This window comes from Chrysochloris asiatica, unplaced genomic scaffold, assembly GCF_000296735.1.
Source record: "Chrysochloris asiatica unplaced genomic scaffold, ChrAsi1.0 scaffold00018, whole genome shotgun sequence".
Taxonomy (NCBI): Eukaryota; Metazoa; Chordata; class Mammalia; order Afrosoricida; family Chrysochloridae; genus Chrysochloris; species Chrysochloris asiatica.
In genome coordinates, this window is record NW_006408536.1 from 19,245,553 (window position 1) to 19,264,357 (window position 18,805).

An 18,805-nucleotide genomic window follows, 5' to 3' on the forward strand; every position below is an offset into this window, starting at 1 on the left:
GCATTATTCACTACAGTATCACGAGTTACCCATCTGTATCTCCTTTCATCAGCTCCGCCCAGACAGACTGAATAGTACCTTCTGGAGATTCTGCCTTCCTCCATGCTCCCTAGCACCAGGTTCCCTCTTGAAAGCTTGTAAGCCAGTCACTTCTTGCCTTTGTAGTCCTCCCCTCCCCATTTGAGTATTCAATGTCCAAGCTGCCCTTCTCCGTCCACTCTGTGTGGGGGTGTGTGAATGTCAAATAAGTTTTTGAAAACTAAATTGGTACAACTTTGAAAACTCTTTGGTAATAATGGATACCTTCTAACCCAGTGATTCTATTCTTAGGATTTTACCCAAAGTAAGCGTATATATATGAATACTTAAAAGGCCAAGAATATTTTAAACAGCAGCACTGTTTTTAATACCCCCATGCAATCCACCTACATTTCTATCAAGGGTAAATGTGCATACTATATAGCAATGTGAATGAGCTCTTGCTACAGCGACAGATACAGCTCACAGACAGAATGTGAAACTCTGAACAACGTCTCCATAAGAAGTCAGTCACACTAGTGTGGCGCTGCAGGACCAGCACTATATTTCAAACCACAAGGTCAACAGTTCAAACCCACCAGCTGCTCCTAGGAAACCCTACACAAGGTTGCTATGAGTCGGAACAGACGCTGACAGCACTTACCAACAACAATAATGATCGTCCTGTGCCCTTCTAGAAAATCTACAAATATGATTTATTGAGTTGCCAAAATCTTCTAAGCTGACCTCTCTGTCTTGATCCCCTTGGAAGCCAATGTTTTAATTGTATGGTTTTTGTTTTTTGTTGTTGTTGTTTTTAAATGTACTCTAAATAGATGGGTGGTGGGGGTGGTGGTGGTGTGCCACGGAGTCGGTTCCAATTCATAGTGACCCCAGATAGGGTTTCCGAGGCTATAAATCTTTACAGGAGCAGAAAGCCTCATCTTTCTCTTGTGGAGCATCTGGGTAGATTAGAACTGCTGACCTTGCGGTTAGCAGCCCAATTCATAAGCCACTACGCTACCCGGGCTCCTTCTAAAGGGACTGTTGTTGTTGTTAAGTGCTGTTGAGTCAGTTCCAACACATATTGATCCTCTACAGAGTTTCCAAAGAGCAGCTGGTGGGTTTGAATTGCCAAGCTTGTGGTTTGCAGTCCAGCAAACTGCCTACAGCGTCACACCAGAAGTCCCCTGAAGAAACTAAGAGTAGGTAATTACTGAGAAAATTTGTCTGCAGCCATCCACTGATCGCAGAGACACATTTAAACACATTTTGTTTGGAATACACATGTATGAACTGGAACCCTAATCGCAATACTTTTTGACTTACCTGTGTATGTTATTTGGATAGAATGCTTATTTACAAGTTGTAATTTACACATTTTCTAAGTTATGAAGGAAGAACAAAAACAACAGAAATACTTTCCTCTAGAGAGAGAGGTATATCTCATTTAAAGATATTTTAAAATAATGAGCATGTAATACTTTATGGAGCCTTAGTGGCTCTTTGATTAAAGCACTCATTTGTTATCCAAAAGGTTGGCAGTGCAAATCCAAAAGTCTATCCATGGAAAATGTGACAGTCTACTTCTATAGAAATTTACCGCCTTGACCATCCTGCCTACAGGGTAGCGTTCTTAGTCAGAATCGACTCATTGGCAGTGGGTAGATAATGTTTTTAAGGAGCTCTGGTAGCGTAGTGGTTACGAATTGGGCTGCGAACCTTAAGGTCAGCGGTTCGAAACTACCAGTCGCTCCGCGGGAGAAAGATGAGGCTTTCTACTCCCGTAAGGATTTACACCCTTGGAAACCTTGTGCAGGGTCGCTATGGGTCAGAACTGACTTGACGGCACTTAACAACAACAACAATATAATGTTTTTAGTTCTGAAATAATTAAGGGGAAATAAGTTGTCTATTTTTAAAGTTCTGGTTTGATGTCATACTTTTTAAGCCTAATTCAAATACAAAAACGTATAAAATAACATTAAAGATTCTTTCTTAAATTCCTTCCTATTTTTTTTATTCCCTATGTAATATATTTCATAGAGCAGTGTTTCTTATGTTGTGAATAATTTTTCATAGAGCAGTGTTTATGTTATGAAAAATTGTTTTTAAAAATTCATGATGAAGTTTTAAGAAATGTCATTTGATTTCATTACTTCAGAAACTTTTAAAAGCCATTACTGTGTCCAAATAACACATTGCAGAAGTATAAAATCAACAAGCCAGATGCAAAGTTGTGGTATAGCAAATTATCTAATGTCTCTTCTAGCCACAGTCTATAATTCCCACCAAAAAGACTAGAAAGAAAGGACTGCCATCCTACTTCTGAAAATTAGCCAGTGAAGCTTTATGGATTTTAGGGTAGTGACGGTAAAACAGAATTAACATATTTATTGTCACTGACCAATATGTGTGGAGACTGTTGAAATGGCAACTGTTTTATTATCTAGATATTTACAATTAAAAAAAAAGAAAACTCTTAAGGATCACATAAAGAATATTGTCGGCTTGAGCGCTGGAAAATAAGCCCCTAGTTTGAAAGGCTCCACGCTGTGGTAGCGCAGTGGTTACGAATCAGGCTGCTAACCTCAAGGTCAGCAGTTTGAAACTACCAGCGGTTTCATGGGAGAAAGAGGCTTTCTGCTCCCATAAAGATTTGCCACCTCAGAAACCCTGTGCAGGGGTCACTATGAGTTAGAACCGACTCCACAGTACTCAACAACAACAACAACACAATAATTACAACAATGGACTCAAACCTCCAGCCATCGTGAAGTCCGGGCAACGTTTCCTTCTGTTATACATCAGGTCATTCTGAATTGGAGCCGACTTCATGGCAACTACTGTCAATTGTCATTCACTAGTTGGGCACATGGAGAATGTTAACAAAGGCCGCTTCCACAAAAGTAATATGGAGAAAATATGTCCTATTACTACCATCTTCCTCAATATTTAAAATTTTTTTAAATTATTCCAAGAAAATAGAAATCGAACTACATGATACAATATCCACAGTCTTAAATACTGAAAGTCTATCAGTTCTGGAAGAAGTGCAGCCAGAGTGCTCCTTGGAGGCCAATATGGCCAAACTTCGTCTCTCATACTTGGGACATGTTGTCAGGAGGGACCACTCGCTGGAAAAGGGTATCACGTTTGGTAAAGTGGAGAGTTGCAGAAAAACAGTAAGCCCCCCAATGAGATGGACTGACACAGTGGTAGCATCAGTGGACTTCAGCGTGGCAACGATGGTGAGGTGGGCCCAGCATCGGGCAGTGTTTCGTTTTGCTGTGCATTAGGTCGCTATGGGTCGGTACCGACTTTATAGCACCTAATACCACCACCACCACCACCAAAAGACAGTTAAAACTGAACATTGCTTTTTTCTAGCACATAATAGAATTTCTCAGAAGAGTAATAATAATAACAACAAAAAGCCAATATAATTCCAGAAAGTGTGGTGTCAAATGAGTTAAGAAACCCATAAAATAGATTGTAAATACTCAATTTATTAGGGGGAGGAACACAAAAAATTATCAGCAAGAAAATCTTATGCCTCTCCTACGATCAGTTTAAGGAGCTCTGGAAGCATAGTGGTTACGAATTGGGCGGCAGACTGTAAGGTCAGCAGTTCGAAACTCCCAGCTGTTCCACAGGAGAAAGATGAGGCTTTCGGCTCCCGTAAAGATTTTACAGCCCTAGAAACCCTGTACAGGGTTGCTATGAGTCGGTTCCAACTCCACAGCACATAACCACCAAGATCAGTTTAATAAGAAAGCTACTCAGGGAATGGAACTGCTTATAGTTGTAGTATTTCAGGAGGCCTTTCCAGTTCCATTAGAGGTATATTTTGGTTATCGGCTTTATTAAAATATAACGCAACCCTGAGACTATGGCCCGTGATCATCCCTCCAACCTGGAACTGAACTCACCCTTGTGGCTCAGTTACAGCGGGGACAACACTAGTGTGGTGCACACAAGAACACCATAGAATGGTCAATCACTCAAGATCAAAGAGACAGCATTTACCTAAGGACACAATTCAAAAGGATTGTCAAAGAAGGAGGGATGGAAACAAGAATCGCAGGGAGGAAACGGGAGAACCGATGGTACATGGAGGGACTGCAGTCATTGAGATGAAACGAAGTCAAACTGATGATCTATCTGCTCTGTAAACCTTCACTCAAGTCACAGAAAAAAATTGAAAAAAAAAGATACCTTACAATTCAACTATTAAATTATGAAATTCCCTGGTTTTTAGTACAGTCAGAGTTCTGCAATCCTGACCACATCAATTGTAGAACACCTCCATCACTCAAAAGGAAACCCTTTGGCTACCACCCACAATCCTTCCAGCAGCCCAAGCCCTTGTTGTTGTTGTTAAGTGCCATCGAGTCAGTTCTGACCCATAGCATTCAGTTTCCAAGGAGCGACTGGTGAGCTTGAACCACCGACCTTGTAGTCCAGCACATTAACCCCTAGTCCTAGGTAACAGGTAATCACTAGTCTACTTTGTCAATACAGAGTTGACTATTTGGAACCTGTCATATAAATTCAATGGAATCAGGTATCACCTTTCACTTACCATGATTTTCAAAGTTCACCCATGTTGTAGCATATGGCGCTGTAGGATAAGCACTTGACCACAAGGTCAAGTGTGAACAGCAAGGTCAGCGATTCAAACTCACTAGCCGCTCCTCTGAAACCCTATACAGGGTCGCTAGGAGTTGGAACTGACTCAACAGCACAAGAACAACAAACATGGTTGAGTAGTATTCCATTGTATAGACAGACCAGATTCTATTTAGGTTGTCGCTATTTTTGTCCATTATAAAGAACACTGGAGTCCTGGTGTGGCGCTGTAGGATAAGCACTCAACCACAAGATGGATTTGAACCAGGTCGGCAATTCATACTCACCAGTCACTCCTCGGAAACCCTATACAGGGTTGCTACAAGTTGGAATCAACCTGATGGCACCAGACAACAACATAAAGAGCACTGCTGTGAAAATCTGTATACAAGTTGTGTGAACATACACTTACATTTCTATAGACTATATATGTGTGAGTCTATGTAGCACTGTAGGATAAGCACGGTACTGCTAACTGCAGTTTTTGATGGTTCAAATCCAACAGCCACTCCTTGAAAACCCTACATAAGGTTGGAACCCTATGAGTCGGAACCAACTCAATGGCATTTATCAACAATAACAAATATGTGTGTGTGTGTGTGTGTGTGTGTATATATATATATATATATATATATATAAACCCTCCTGGAAAGATTTACATCCTCAGAAACCCTATAAACAGTCACTAGAGTCTGAATGGACTCTGTGTCTGGGTTTAGGAGTCGATGTGTACTGGTATCTCATTGTGGTTCTGACGCTCAGATCCTTTACTATAGATCCATCCATGCCACTGTATATTACTAGTTTGTTCACAAAGCCACTGTTTAATTTTTTGAGGAAGTGCCAGACTGATTTCACAAGTAACTGTACCAGTTTACCTTTTGTGCCGCTGTGGAATAAAGCACTGGACCACAAGGCCGGTTTGAACCACAACGTCGGCAGTTCAAACTTACCAGCTGCTCCTTGGGTACCCTATACAGAACCCTATACAGTGTAGCTATGAGTTGGAACTGATTAACAACATGTAACAACAACCACCAACAATATATGTGGGTTCTAATTTTTCCATATCCTTGCCAACACTTGTCTTTTTAGTAGAGCAATCGTATGTGTTGAAGTGGTATCTCATTCCAGTTGTGATGGCCATTTCCCTAATGACTAATGAGGAGGAACATCTTTTCATGTGAATTATGAGCACTGTTTGGAAAAGTGTCTATTGAGACCCTTTTTATTGCTGAGTTGTAAGAACTCCTTTCTATTCTGGAGATCGTTGTGGCAGTTAGCTGCCGTCTGGCGGATTCCAATTCATGCCAGCAGGCTAGAGCTGCTCTACAGGGTTTGCAGGGCTATGACTTCTTTTCCATTACTGATTTTTCAGAGAACTACTTCAGTTCCTCAGGTCAGCTTGAACCGCTGACCTTGCAGTTCAAACGGACTTTGCAGTCCAACACGTTAAGCCACAGGGCCACCCCAGGATTCCATTATTACCATGTTGTTGTTGTTGTTAAGTACCGTGGAGTTGGGTCCGACTCATAGTGACCCTGTACAGGTTTTCCAAGGCTGTAGATCTTTACGGGAGCAGAAAGCCTCATCTTTCTCCCACGGAACCGTTGGTAGCATTGAACTGCTGACCTTGAGGTTGGCAGCCCGACTTGTAACCACTACGCTACCAGAGCTTCTTGCTACCATACACAGTGGAAAATAACCAAGGCTCAGAACCACCACCTTATTCAAAATAACAGATGGTGGCATTCAGCTTACACTCCAATATCAAAATGAAATTCACCTCTACAGTTCACTCACTTCCCTCTCATTTTCTCTCATCATTTGTGTGGTAAACACTACTTATTTTGGCTTTCCATGGAGCCCTGGTGGCGGCTGTAGGCTAAGCACTGGACTGCTAACTTCAAAGTCAGCAGTTCAAACCCAGCAGCTGTACCATGGGAGAAAGATGGAGGCTGTCTGCTCCTGTAAAGATTCACAATGTCAGAAACCCTATACAGGGTGTGTACCTTGAATTTATATGATCCGGCTTTTCTATCTAAAATCTTCTGAATTTCCACCAAGTGACTGGGTGGGACCATGCAAACAAGGTATACAGGACTCTCAGGCTGGATTGGTTAGTTTCGCCCTCCAGCTAGGTTTAAAAGGAGCCTTCTCAGAAGCAAGAGCAGACGATTCAAGGATCACTAAGAAGGAAGAACGTGAGACCCCTACCTAGAAAAGTGGGGACAGCAGAAGTGGAGGCCGCAGGCTCCAGGCCCACGGACTGCGTGTCTACTGGCAGGAAACTGGCTTGCCGAAGGCGCCCTTTGGGTCTTCAGACCTACTAAAAGAGCTTTGTAACATTGCCCAAGCAGGGCAGAGGCCACGGGGTCTCGAGGCTCAGTGAGGTGTGTCTGCAGTACAGCAGAGGTGTTCCTGATTGAAAAACTGCTGACTCCTGAGTTGGTTTTGACCCTGAATTGTTACCTGTTCAGTTCCCTAATAAACCCCGTAATTGTGAGTATTGTCATGAGTTCTGTGTGGTCACCATAATGGACTGTTGAACCCAGATGTGAAGCACAGAGTGCTGTGGGAGGAATGGTTGCTATCAGAATAGGGTAACAAAGGTTGTACGGTGGAAGCCACGTCTGACCTCTGCTTCACAGGGTTCAGTCTTGGGCTGATTCTAAGTTTGATCCGCTTTCCCCCTTGAGAAGGCAGAGGAAGTCAGACATGGCTCCCACATGGTTTTTGTACAGGGTCACTATGAGTAGGAATCAACTCGACAGCAGATTTTGGGGGTTTTGCTTTTCCAGGTACTTCTTCCACCTCTAAATTCCTGGGACACACATTACACTGTCACTTCCTTGATATGTACTGGTATACCCTTCTAGATAGAAACAGTTGATACATAAAAGGCATTTGAATGCCAACTGATGGACAACTAAAGATGAAAGATGGCCATCAAGATGTTAACACACAACTAAAAGAAAACTCCACCATCGCTGGTCCAAAGCAGGTCAATGACAGCACAGAGAAACACAGAAAGACATCAGAGATACCGTCCAGCTTTTAGAGCATCAGTGATTGGCATATTTGTCTTTCAACATGAATCTCCCTCCAGCAGTCGAAAGGCTTTTACATTTTCAAATGCCAAGTTTTACAAACAGACCATCAGATTTTCTTTTTTTTTTTTTAGCTTAAACTAGAAAACTAACTTTAACTTATTAATATGTTGTTAGGTGTTGTCGAGTTAGTTCAGATGCACAGCGACCCCGTATAGGGTTTCTAAGGCTGAATCTTTACGGAAGCAAAAAGCTTCATCTTTCTTCCACAGAGGAGCTCGTGGGTTTGAAATATCAACCTTGTGGTTAGCAGTCGGGCTCTTACATAGTTTATATACTAAGACTATTTTTAATCTTTCAAAGAATTATGCCATATAACAAAGTTTTCCATACCACTTTTTATCAATCATTCATCTCAAATTTCTATTGTAATCATTTTTGGTCAAAATCTTTTTAATAATACGTGTTACATTAGTCAGTGCTTCCTTAAATAGACTACTTTACAGTGTTAGAACTAAACAGTGAAATGAAATGAAAAGGGCTTCATTCTTAACAGATAAAAGGACATTATTACTGTGTGGTGGTGGTTGGTAGTTATGTGCCGTGGAGTTCATTCTGACTCATAACAAACCTGCTGTATGGGGGGTTTCAGTGCTGTGGCTCTATAGGTTAAGCACCGGATTGCTAACCACGAGGCTGACAATTTGAGCCCACCAGCTGCTCCAAGGGATAAAGATGAGGTGTTCTTCTCCCATATATATTAACAGGGTCAGCCTCCGTCCCGGTTGCAGACCCTGCTAGTTACATAATTCGTCGCTCTGCGTGGTCCCATTCCCAGGCTCCCTGCAACCCCAGGATGCACTGAGCCCCAAGATGATCTCTGCTGCTCCCACCCAAGATGTGAATGACAGAAATGGTGCCATCCAGCGTCCTCAGCGAGGTCAACCTGCGCCTCCCATGCCACGATGACATCAACACCGTGAAACACCTCTGTGGAGAATGGTTCCCCACTGAATACCCAGACTCATGGTATTGTGACATTGTGCCCAACAAGAAGTTCCTTTCTCTTGCTGCAACTTACAGAGCTGTCAAACTTAAAATACCATCATGGGAATGATAGTAACTGAACTCCAAAGTAGGACCAAGATACATAACAAAGATGGAGCTATTCTAGCCTCCAACTTCTCTGCCAACACCCAAATGGCATCCATCTATGTTTCAGAGTAGTGAAACAATTCCGGAAGCACAGCATAGGTTCCCTTGTACTTTAAAACTTTAAAGGATCACATATCAACCCCCGCCCAGGACCACTGCAAAGCTATTTACCTGCATGTCCTCACCACCACCAACACAGCAATACGTTTCCACGAGAACAGACTTTAGGTAGGCAGCACCACTACCTCCCTTACTGCTACTCCATCTGGGGGAGTCCTCAAAAATAGTTTCACCTACATCCTCTATATGAATGGCGGCCACCCTCCATGGACAATCTTGGAGTACATACCGCACTTGGGCTCCACACTAGCCAACCTGAGTCCCTGAGACTCACCTCCAGGTCCCCATAGCCTGCTCTGCAGCTTCCTGCCCTGGTACAGAATCTCTGCCAAGGGCGGCATCGAGTACAGCCAGACCGTGTGAGGCAGCCCAGTGGTACCCTGCTCAGTCCTCCTTCCTGTCGGTCTCACCCTACAAGGTCCCTGGGAAAGAGCCAGAGGCCATCTGTGGGGCCCATTGGCCTGTCCCTGCTGCAGGCACAGTGCTTCATGGGCTCGGGAACAGTGCCGGGCACAACTGGAGTGCACAGCCTCTGACAGCAACTGCTGCTGCTGAAACCTCTGCCTCGCCCTAAGCCCCCCACCACACACACACACACACTCACGTCCCTCCCAGCCCCCTTATGGAATGGCTGCCTTCACTGTGGTCTCATCCCCCTGTCACCCACCCCACAACCTCTCTAACAATCCTGTTGCCCTGTCCACCAAAGCTACAATGAACTTGTTTCTGGCAGGGAGAGAAACATGTGTTATGGACAGACTTGACCCTAAAGATGGGAACATTATCTCAGAACAACCCGGAACAGAGTGAAGACAGTGCCCCTGATCCAACCCTTATCCAGCGTCAGCCTGCTGGACCCCTGCTCCCCATGAGGGGTTAGCCAGGGGGGAGCCAAGCAACAAAGTCCAGGCTCAGCCAGGGCAGCAGGCCACTATCTCACTCCTTGGCAGGACAAGGTTCCTCTGATGGCTCCAGCTGCTTCACACCCATGCAGAGATGGGAGCTGGACCTGGGATTCTGGAGGCTGCGTCTGCTGTGCTGTGGCTGAGAACATGTCTTCGAGATCTCTCTGACGGTGGCTGGTGTGCAGGATCTGGGGCCCCGGGGCAGCACCAGTGTGTTGGCTCTGTACTCACAGCAAGCTGGAGGCATGCAGCCTGCTTCCTCAGTGGGCTTCCGTGTGTTCTCCCCTCTGTGTGTTCCCCAAACATCTGTCTCCCGCAGCGATGGGGGGGGGGGGGGGTGTGTGCATACAGCCTCTCCCAGAGTCTCTCCAGGGTCACAGGCCACTATCAAGGGTATCCAGGGAGAAAGAGCAGCCCTCACTCCTTCATAACATCCTGGCAACCCAGGGGGTTAACAGTGCTGGGCCCACCTGCCCCACACCCGCTCGACTGCTGCCAATCAATGTGCTGACAGGTTGGGTACCAGGTCTAGCTTTGTGTCCTCTCTAATCTGAACCAACAGTGCCCCTGTGATTTTTGTCTGCTCCGTGGAGAGAGGGATGGTTTTGCCTTGGACATTTATCACTGAGCTCCACATTCCCCCTGCCCCAAATCACTGTAGTGCCCAGACAGCCTTGAACTGATTGCAATGTTTTGTCTGATCACAAACCGTAAGCAGACTTTAGTCAGAACAGACTTGACCGACAGTGTCTGGCCTCTGTAATATACCTATATTCTTTAAAATAATATGTTCTTTTTGTCTCAAAACATAAACTCCCAAAAGTAAGAGCTTACTTATATTTCAAGCACATAATACTTGTCTGAGACTTCTAATTTATACAGCACCTACCTTGAAAAATGTAACAGGAAACCCAAATATGGGAATTTACTAATATTTAAAACTAGTGTTGTTTCAAATTGGTAAAGAAATGTTGCCATCTCTCCCAAGCCACACAGGGGGGTATATATACCATCCTACTCCTCCAGATGAAACAGGAATTAAACATAAAGACACGCACACCTCTCTTAGTGACATGGTTAGCTTTCAAAGACCAGGTTGTTATGGGACATTTGGCACTATGTGAAAGTAGAAGATGACCACATGACATCACAAAATGAAGGATGACTACATCATTACTAACTGCCACCTCAGCAGTCACCTCCTTTCTTATGGCGTCTGCTCAACTCTCTCCTAGTAAGCACTCAGTTCATTTCTCTAGGCCTTCATCTGAACCTCAGCGTTCTAGGACTATCTTCTGCATCCATCTCACCTGGTTTTCCAATAGCCATTCCTGATGGAAATCTTCAACAAAATAGGAATAGAGAGGAAATTCCTTAACATAAGAGCATATAAACAAATCCAACAGACAACATTACTCTCAATGGAAAGACACTGAAAGCCTTCCCTTTGCAAACAGGAACCAGACAAGGATGCCCTTTAACACCACACCTATTCAACAGTGTGTTGGAAGTCTTCCACAGCCTTCAGTATGGATTGCATCTCAGTGTACAGAAAACAAAAATCCTCCCCACTGGACCAATAAACAACATCCTATAAATAGAAGATTGAAACTGGCAAAGACTTGAGGACTAAGGTGCACCTGACCCAAGCCATGGTATTTTCAATAACCTCATATGCATGCGAAAGCTGGACAGTGAATAAGGAAAACCATAGGAGAATTGATGCTTTTGAGTTATGGTGTTGGAGGGGACTATTCAAAGTACCATGGGCTGACCAAAGAACAAACAGATCTGTGTTGGAAGAAGTGCAGCCAGAGTGCTCTTGAAGGCCAGGATGGCCAAACATCGTCTCTCATACTTCGGACAAATTGTCAGGAGGGACCCAGTCGCTGGAGAAGGATATCATGTTTGGTAAGGTGGAGGGTCAGAGAAAAAGAGAAAGACCCCCAGCGAGATAGATCAGCAAAGTGGCAGCATCAATGGGCTGAAGTGTGGCAATTGTGAGGTTGGCCCAGGACCAGGCCGTGTTTTGTTCTGTTGTATATAGGGTTGTTATAAGTGGGTACTGACTTGATGGCACCTAACAACAACAACAAATCTTCAGATACTTCAACTAAAACAGCACACAGCAACAAACGGGATGCAGCAACAGTTGCGAGAATTCAACTGCCTTCTAGTAAGTCATTCATTAAAAAGATTTGCGAAAATGTAAAGTAGGGTCACTCTTCTTGCTTTTATTTTGGAAAAGAGTTCTTCTGTCATGAAAATTACACCTTTGAGCTATCCCCTCCCAAGACTGGGCTGGACTTAGTGATTCCCTCCTAATGAACAGAAGGTGGCATAAGTAGACTTCCTGCCCTTGTGGAATCTCTCCTTTGCTTGGATGTTGTAAGATGTCTACAGGGCAAGGAACCCAGGGAAGCTTCAGTCCAACAGTCCGCGAACAACTGAAAGTGCCCACGGATCTTGTGTGTGACCTTGGAGAGCGAACTGACCCAGTCCAGCCTTGAGATGACCGCAGCCTCAGTGAGACCCTGAAGCAGAGGACCCAGCCAAGCCAGACTCCTGACCTGCAGTGACTGGGAGACAATACATGTGTGCTGTTATAAGCCAACAAGTTTTGGGGTGACTTGTTAAACACTGATTTTTTTTTTTTTTCCGTTGCTAAGTGGAAGTCTTGTGTGGCGCTGTGGGTTACTGCGCTGGACTGCAAAGTCGGCTTGAACCACAAGGTCAGTGATTCAAGCTCACCAGCCGCTCCTTGGAAACCCTGTACAGAGTTGCTATGGGTCAGAATCGACTTGATAGCACATAGCAACAAGAGCAAAGTGGCGTTCAGTCAGTTCTGACTCATAGTGACCTTAACACAGGGTTTCCGAGGCTCTAAATCTTTGTGGGACTAGAGAACCTTATCTGTTTCCCACAGAGCAGCTGGCGAGCTCAAAAATACTGTAAACCTTCACTCAATTCACAATGAAAAGTTTTGAAAAAACAAAACCCTAGAAATTTGGAGCCCTCAGATCTGGATTTTAATGTAGGCTCTTAAACTTTTTAAAAAAATACTGAAAATAAAAAACTTAAGACCTGGCAGTGGTAGGAAGAGGGCTAGAGAACACACCTGATGTGCTCAGTCAAAACATGACCTACGAGGGACCAATCACCAGGCAGCTCCACTGCTAGGCCAAGGGCAGTGAGCTACAGCGGGAGGGAGAACAGCAGAAAGAATGGCACCTACTCCTTGGCCAATTACACCCAATAAACAGGTCTCATTTACTCATTTTGTTAACGTGATTGTACAGCAATCAGTAGAGTCCAAATGGGAAGAAAGGGAGAATTGGAAGAAAGCATTTTCCCTTGGCCTTCATTGCTCTTGGCTCACTCAGAGGCCAAGGGCAATAGTACTTGATGTATTTTCTCATTTTATCCTCAAAACTAGTTTACAGTTAATGAGTAACTAGCCTGTAATAGTACTGTTGCTGTTAAATGCCATACAGTTGGTTGTGACTCATAGTGACCCTGTAGGGTTTCCAAGGAGCAGCTGGTGGGTTTTGAACTGTTGACCTTATGGTTCACAGTCCAGTGTTGATCCTAGCCTGTGTGATAAGGTCATTTTACGTAATTGGTCCAATGTGATGGACCTAGGACACAGAAAGCAGAGACTAAATTCTTACCTATATCTACATCTCAAAGAGTACGTTCTTCCCAGGTTATGTTAAAAATAAATTTGTGTGTGTAGCAACAGAGGAAGGAGAGTCAGGAACTGGAGAAGGGGATGAAATGTGCGGCTGTCTCCATGAGCAACTGTCTCCTCTGCTGGGAACCCAGAAGAACTGGACGGTGTCCTGCTACTCTGAACGAACATTCTGGTCAGAGATCCTGTGTTGTTGGTGTTAAGTGCTGTCAAGTCAGTTCCGAAGCATAGAGACCCTATATAGGGTTTCTGAGAAGCGGCTGGGGAGTCTGATTCACTGAGCGACCTTGTGGTCCAGTGCTTGTCCTACAGCGCCACACCAGGACTCCAGGTAGAGAACATATCAGATATTAACTGATAAGAACAGAAACTATAAGAATCTTAATCCAATGGAGGAAATACAAAATAGAATTTCAAATTCTCTGGAACCAAGGAGGGTAGAGGAATCCCTGAAACAACTGCTCCGAGATCTTTAAACCATAAATGAAAAATAGCCCCTAAAGTCTTCTTAAAACCAAACAATAGGTTAGCTTAACTAGTAAACAGTGTCGGCCTTGACTGAGCATTAGGTTCTTCTAAGAACTATCTATATGAGATCAAATTGACAGTAACAACTCAAAAGATTAGTTAGGATACCTTAGGGGCCAGTGAGTTGATGTCAACAGGAGAGGTACAACTCAGCAAAGGAGGGTGAAAAAGGTTGCACAGCTGGAAGAATGTCATCAATGTCATGGAACTGTACAGGTAGAAACGACTGAATTGGTGTATGTTCTCAGTGCAGATTCCCAACAACAAATTAAATTATAAATAAATAAATGTGCGGTGGTGGTTGCACAACTCAAGAAGGGCAAGCCAGTGCTCCAGTAAGGGAGGAGGGCAGCTGGTTTTCCTTCCGAGCTAGTGAAGAAGCCGACAAGGAGCAAAAGGTCTAGCTGGGAGTGTCCTCAGCCTCATGTCTACAATAGCAGGAATTGGTTCTACGGTTCCATTTTTACATGTGATCTATTAGATGGAAAGGAGCTGTAGGATAAGCAATAGACTATTAACTGCAAGGTTCACTCTGTGGAAGAAAGATGAGACTTTCTGCTCCCGTAAAGATTTACGGTCTCTTTTGCCTTATAATAATACAACAATGGCTGCATTAAATTCCACATTTTACTTCTGTGGCTATTTCTTTCATAAAAATAAAGGATGATGGATGATATAATTTGCAAAATCACTTCCAGTTCTAAAACTGTCATTCAACGCTTACCTCCAATCTGGAAAATACCTGTTTTCACCTAGAAACCTATCTCATCAGCAAAAGGAGCAAGAAATTCCAAGACCTTAACGACCAAATCGGTTTCAATAAGCTTGGGCCTGATCTGTTTTGCAGAAGGGCAGGGGCAGGATCCCGCAATCTGCATCCTCACATCTCAGGGTCCTACATGAAGACTGGTCGGCTCCTTTTATGAGATACCTAAGTGCAGCATCCCTGTACCAATCTTATATCAAGTCACCCTTCCCCAGCTCTACTTGGACCAGTCCTGAGGCCCCCTTTTGAAACATTAAGCCTTCTCTTTTTATTTAACCTAGTTGTCCAGACCACTGTAGCTTGTTAACACCATGGCGTGGCCTCTCTTGAACAGATGTGAAAATGGGTCTCTGTAAACTTGGCGCTTGGATAAAGAAGCACCTAGTCCACTCTGGTGTGGCGCTGGGGGTTAAGGCGTCAGACTGCAAAGCCGTTTGAACTGCAAGGTCAGTGGTTCAAACTCACCAGCTGCGCCTCGGAAACCCTATACAGGATCACTATGGGTCAGAAGCAACTCGACACACTTCACAACAATTCCACTCTACCTTTCCATTTATCCAAGTTACACTTGGAGGCAGCTTTGCCCCAAATTACAGGGCCGCACACCTTTTAAATCACACTTCTGAAGATCAAGCAAGAGCCTAAGTGAGTGAAACGAAAGACAGCCAAGCCTGTAAGGCACAAAACGCTCCTGGTTCCTTGGTGACACTAGATGGCTTCTTTTTGTTGTTGTTTAGTGCCGTCCAATCAGTTCCAACTCATCCCGACCCTATATACAGGGTTTCTGAGAACAGCTGGTGGATTTGAACTGCCGACCTGAGCTGGTTAGCTGAACAATGCTTATCCAACAGCGGCATAAAGTACAGTGGGGATGAGCAGCATCTAACCTTCCAGAGCTGTAAGATTAGATGCCATGAATATAAAATGCTGGCACATAGAACTTTATTACTTAAATAAGGATGCTTTATAAAATTATATAAATTAACATAACCCACATTTCAATCCAAAAGTTCTTTAAAAGAAACTTGTTAAACTCTTGGCATTCCTGCTTTGCCAAAACTTTTTACCTTGACCCTTCTGCAAGTAGGGAAAGAAGAAAAATGAAAAGGGAAGAAAAAAAGGTAGCTTAGTCAAGTAATTGTTATTCATGGCAAATCAAGGGTGGGAGCTATGAGAATAATGAGGGTCATTCTGAAGCTATGTTAACAATGTGACACAGGATGCAAGTCAACACCTTAAGCAGCAAATACTAATAAAACTGGTCTTTTATGTCTTTTCCTTCTAGTAATCACATTTAAGCAGTCATAAATGTCAATGGAATTTTAACTGAGACTGAATCATAAAAATATATTCTCAGTGTCTGAATGGGTCTTAGAGATCACTTGATGGATCTTTAGCCTCTTCTAGAAGTACCTAACTGGTAGCATAGTATGTTACGAGTACGGCTACTAATCACAAGGTCAGTGGTTTGAATCTACCAGCTGCTCCATGGGAGAACGACAAGGCTTTCTGCTCCTGTAAAGGTTTACCTCAGAAACCTCAGCATGGGAACTGACTCCATGGCACACCACCACCAACCACCACCACCAGGAGAATGAACTACAGGTAAGCCTCTATCTGATGAATTAACTAATTAAATGTGCATACCACTTTACATATTACACATACTGTCACATCCATTAACGAAAAGAAAAGTTACTAATAATCATGTTAGAACCAAACCAAACAAAAACATAGAGGAGGAGAGGGAAAAAGGAGGCAACAGGATTTATTTGAGCGATTCGGTTAAACAAAGTAGCTAAGCAGAAACTGGGCCCACTATAGGGTGAAGTCCTTGCTGTAGCAATTACACAAGTCCAGGTAGTCCCTGACTTATGATGTATTCAAGTTACAACAAATCGTACTTTAACAATTCTCCAGTGGGTTTTTGTTTTCTTTTGGGAACACGGCATCATTAGCAATAGTCCACAGCACATATTTGTTGATGTTATCGTTCCCAAATGTTAACTCTCAGATATTGACTTTTATTATTTGCTGTTCAAAACATTGCCAGCATAGTGGTTACGAATCAGGCTGCTAACCTCAGGGTCAGCAGTTCGAAACTACCAGCGGTTCCGCGGGAGAAAGATGAGGCGTTCTGCTCCCATAAAGATTTACAGCCTCGAAAATCCTGTACAGGATCACTATGAGTTGGAACCGACTCCACGGCACATAACAACAACAACAACAGTAAAGTGGAGTCCTGCTGTGACACTAGGATAACACGCTGGACCGTAAGGTCAGTTCAAACCACAAGGTTGGCAGTTCAAAGTCACCAGCTGCTCCTTGGAAACCCTATATAGGGTTGTTACGAGTCAGAACCGACTCAACGGCACTTAACAATAAGAAATAACAGGAAATGGAGTCTTGGTGTAGTGCTGTAGGATACGCACTGGACCGCTGAGTCGGTTTGTAAGGAAAGGTTGGCAGTTCAAATCCACCAGCAGCTCCTCGGAAACCCTATGCAGGGCTGCTATGAGTTGGAACTGACTGGACAGCACTTAACAACAACAATAACAGGAAACAATAATAAAAAACTTAGTTTTTAAAAAAGAGGTTGCCGACTTGTGCCAGAACTAATGCTGTAGTCACTGGGATGGAGCATGGTCATCAGTCAGACACTTATGTATACCAACTGTAGGCAAATGCCACAGACTAGAAGCTATGTTATTTAAGCAAGTTATGCAGGGTTATGTGTGTTGTGGATTAATTGCTTTTATAAGGTCTTTCTCACCATGTCTGTTGTTGTTAAGTGCCTTCAAGTCGATTCTCACTCATGGTGACCCTATATAGGGTTTCCGAGATGCAGCTGGTAGGTAGTTCAAATCGACCTTGCAGTCCAGTGCTTATCCCATAGCCGCCACACAGTGTCTTCTATAAAATGATGGGGTGGGGCTATGCAAACAAGGTGCTTGAGGCAGAAGAAAGGGATTAGACAGCTTGCTAATAATGCAAATGTTAGCAAGACCATGCAAATAACAAGGAGATGGGTCAGTTTTGCCAGCCCACTTAGCTTACAATGAGCCTTCCCAGAGGCAGAAGGGGGTATCTCCCTACTCCAAGATAACAAAGCCAGGAACAGAGTGTATTCCTTGGACACAGGGTCCTTATGCTGAAAACTCCCTAGGCCTTGGAGGCAGAGAGCTGTAATACCAGAGATGGCTCAAGAAGGCGAGAAGTGGCTGAGAACCTTAACAGCAGGAGCCACAGAACAAGAGAGCAGAGTGCCTTCAAGCAGGAAACTGGCTGGCAGAGTGCGGTGCCTCCAGGCATTTATCAGTTGAGCTAAAAAGCTTCATAACACTTGCCCATGAAGGTCAGAGGCCAAGTTGGCTCTAAGGGCCAACAGCCAAGAGGCCAAAGGCCAGGGAGAGACCTGCATGTAGGCACAGCTGAGAAACTACCCTGACCATAGAACTGTGTGCTGGGTTGTTCCTGATTCTGCATGGTAACTTGTTACTTCCCTAAGAAACCCCCAAACTATGAGTGTGCTCTGAGTTCTCTGCCCACTGCAACAAATTATCAGACCCAGCAGAGAACTAAGAGTGTGCCATGGAGGGAGAGACCATGTCAGAATTTGTGGAATCGTTGGAGAGGAGGCATGCTTGACTTCTAGCTCCTAAGTCTTTTTTTTTAATGTTTTATTGTGAGTTATATGATAGTTTACATGACAGAACCTCAGTTCCATATTCATTCCATCGTATATCATTACATTGCCATGGTTCCCATCCCCTCCATGCATCATCTTCCGACCAAAGGGCATATCCTAGAAGCCCGTGCTCTACACTCACCCTCCCCCATCAGTCTTCGGCCCACAGTTCCTTTCCCTCTCTGGATCCAAAGTCCCCAGCTGCTTCATCCCTCCATGTCATCATCTCTGTCTCCATCTCAGGCATCCCCG

General features: G+C 44.0%; 1 protein-coding gene and 1 pseudogene across 1 annotated transcript in view; one reads left to right on the forward strand and one right to left on the reverse strand.

The window, feature by feature from the left end:
• The window catches only part of TXLNG (taxilin gamma), a 51,031-nt gene that overhangs the window by 26,437 nt on the left and 5,789 nt on the right, over positions 1 to 18,805 (reverse strand). The window lies entirely within an intron of this gene.
• On the forward strand, positions 8,605 to 9,338 carry LOC102834750 (annotated as a pseudogene).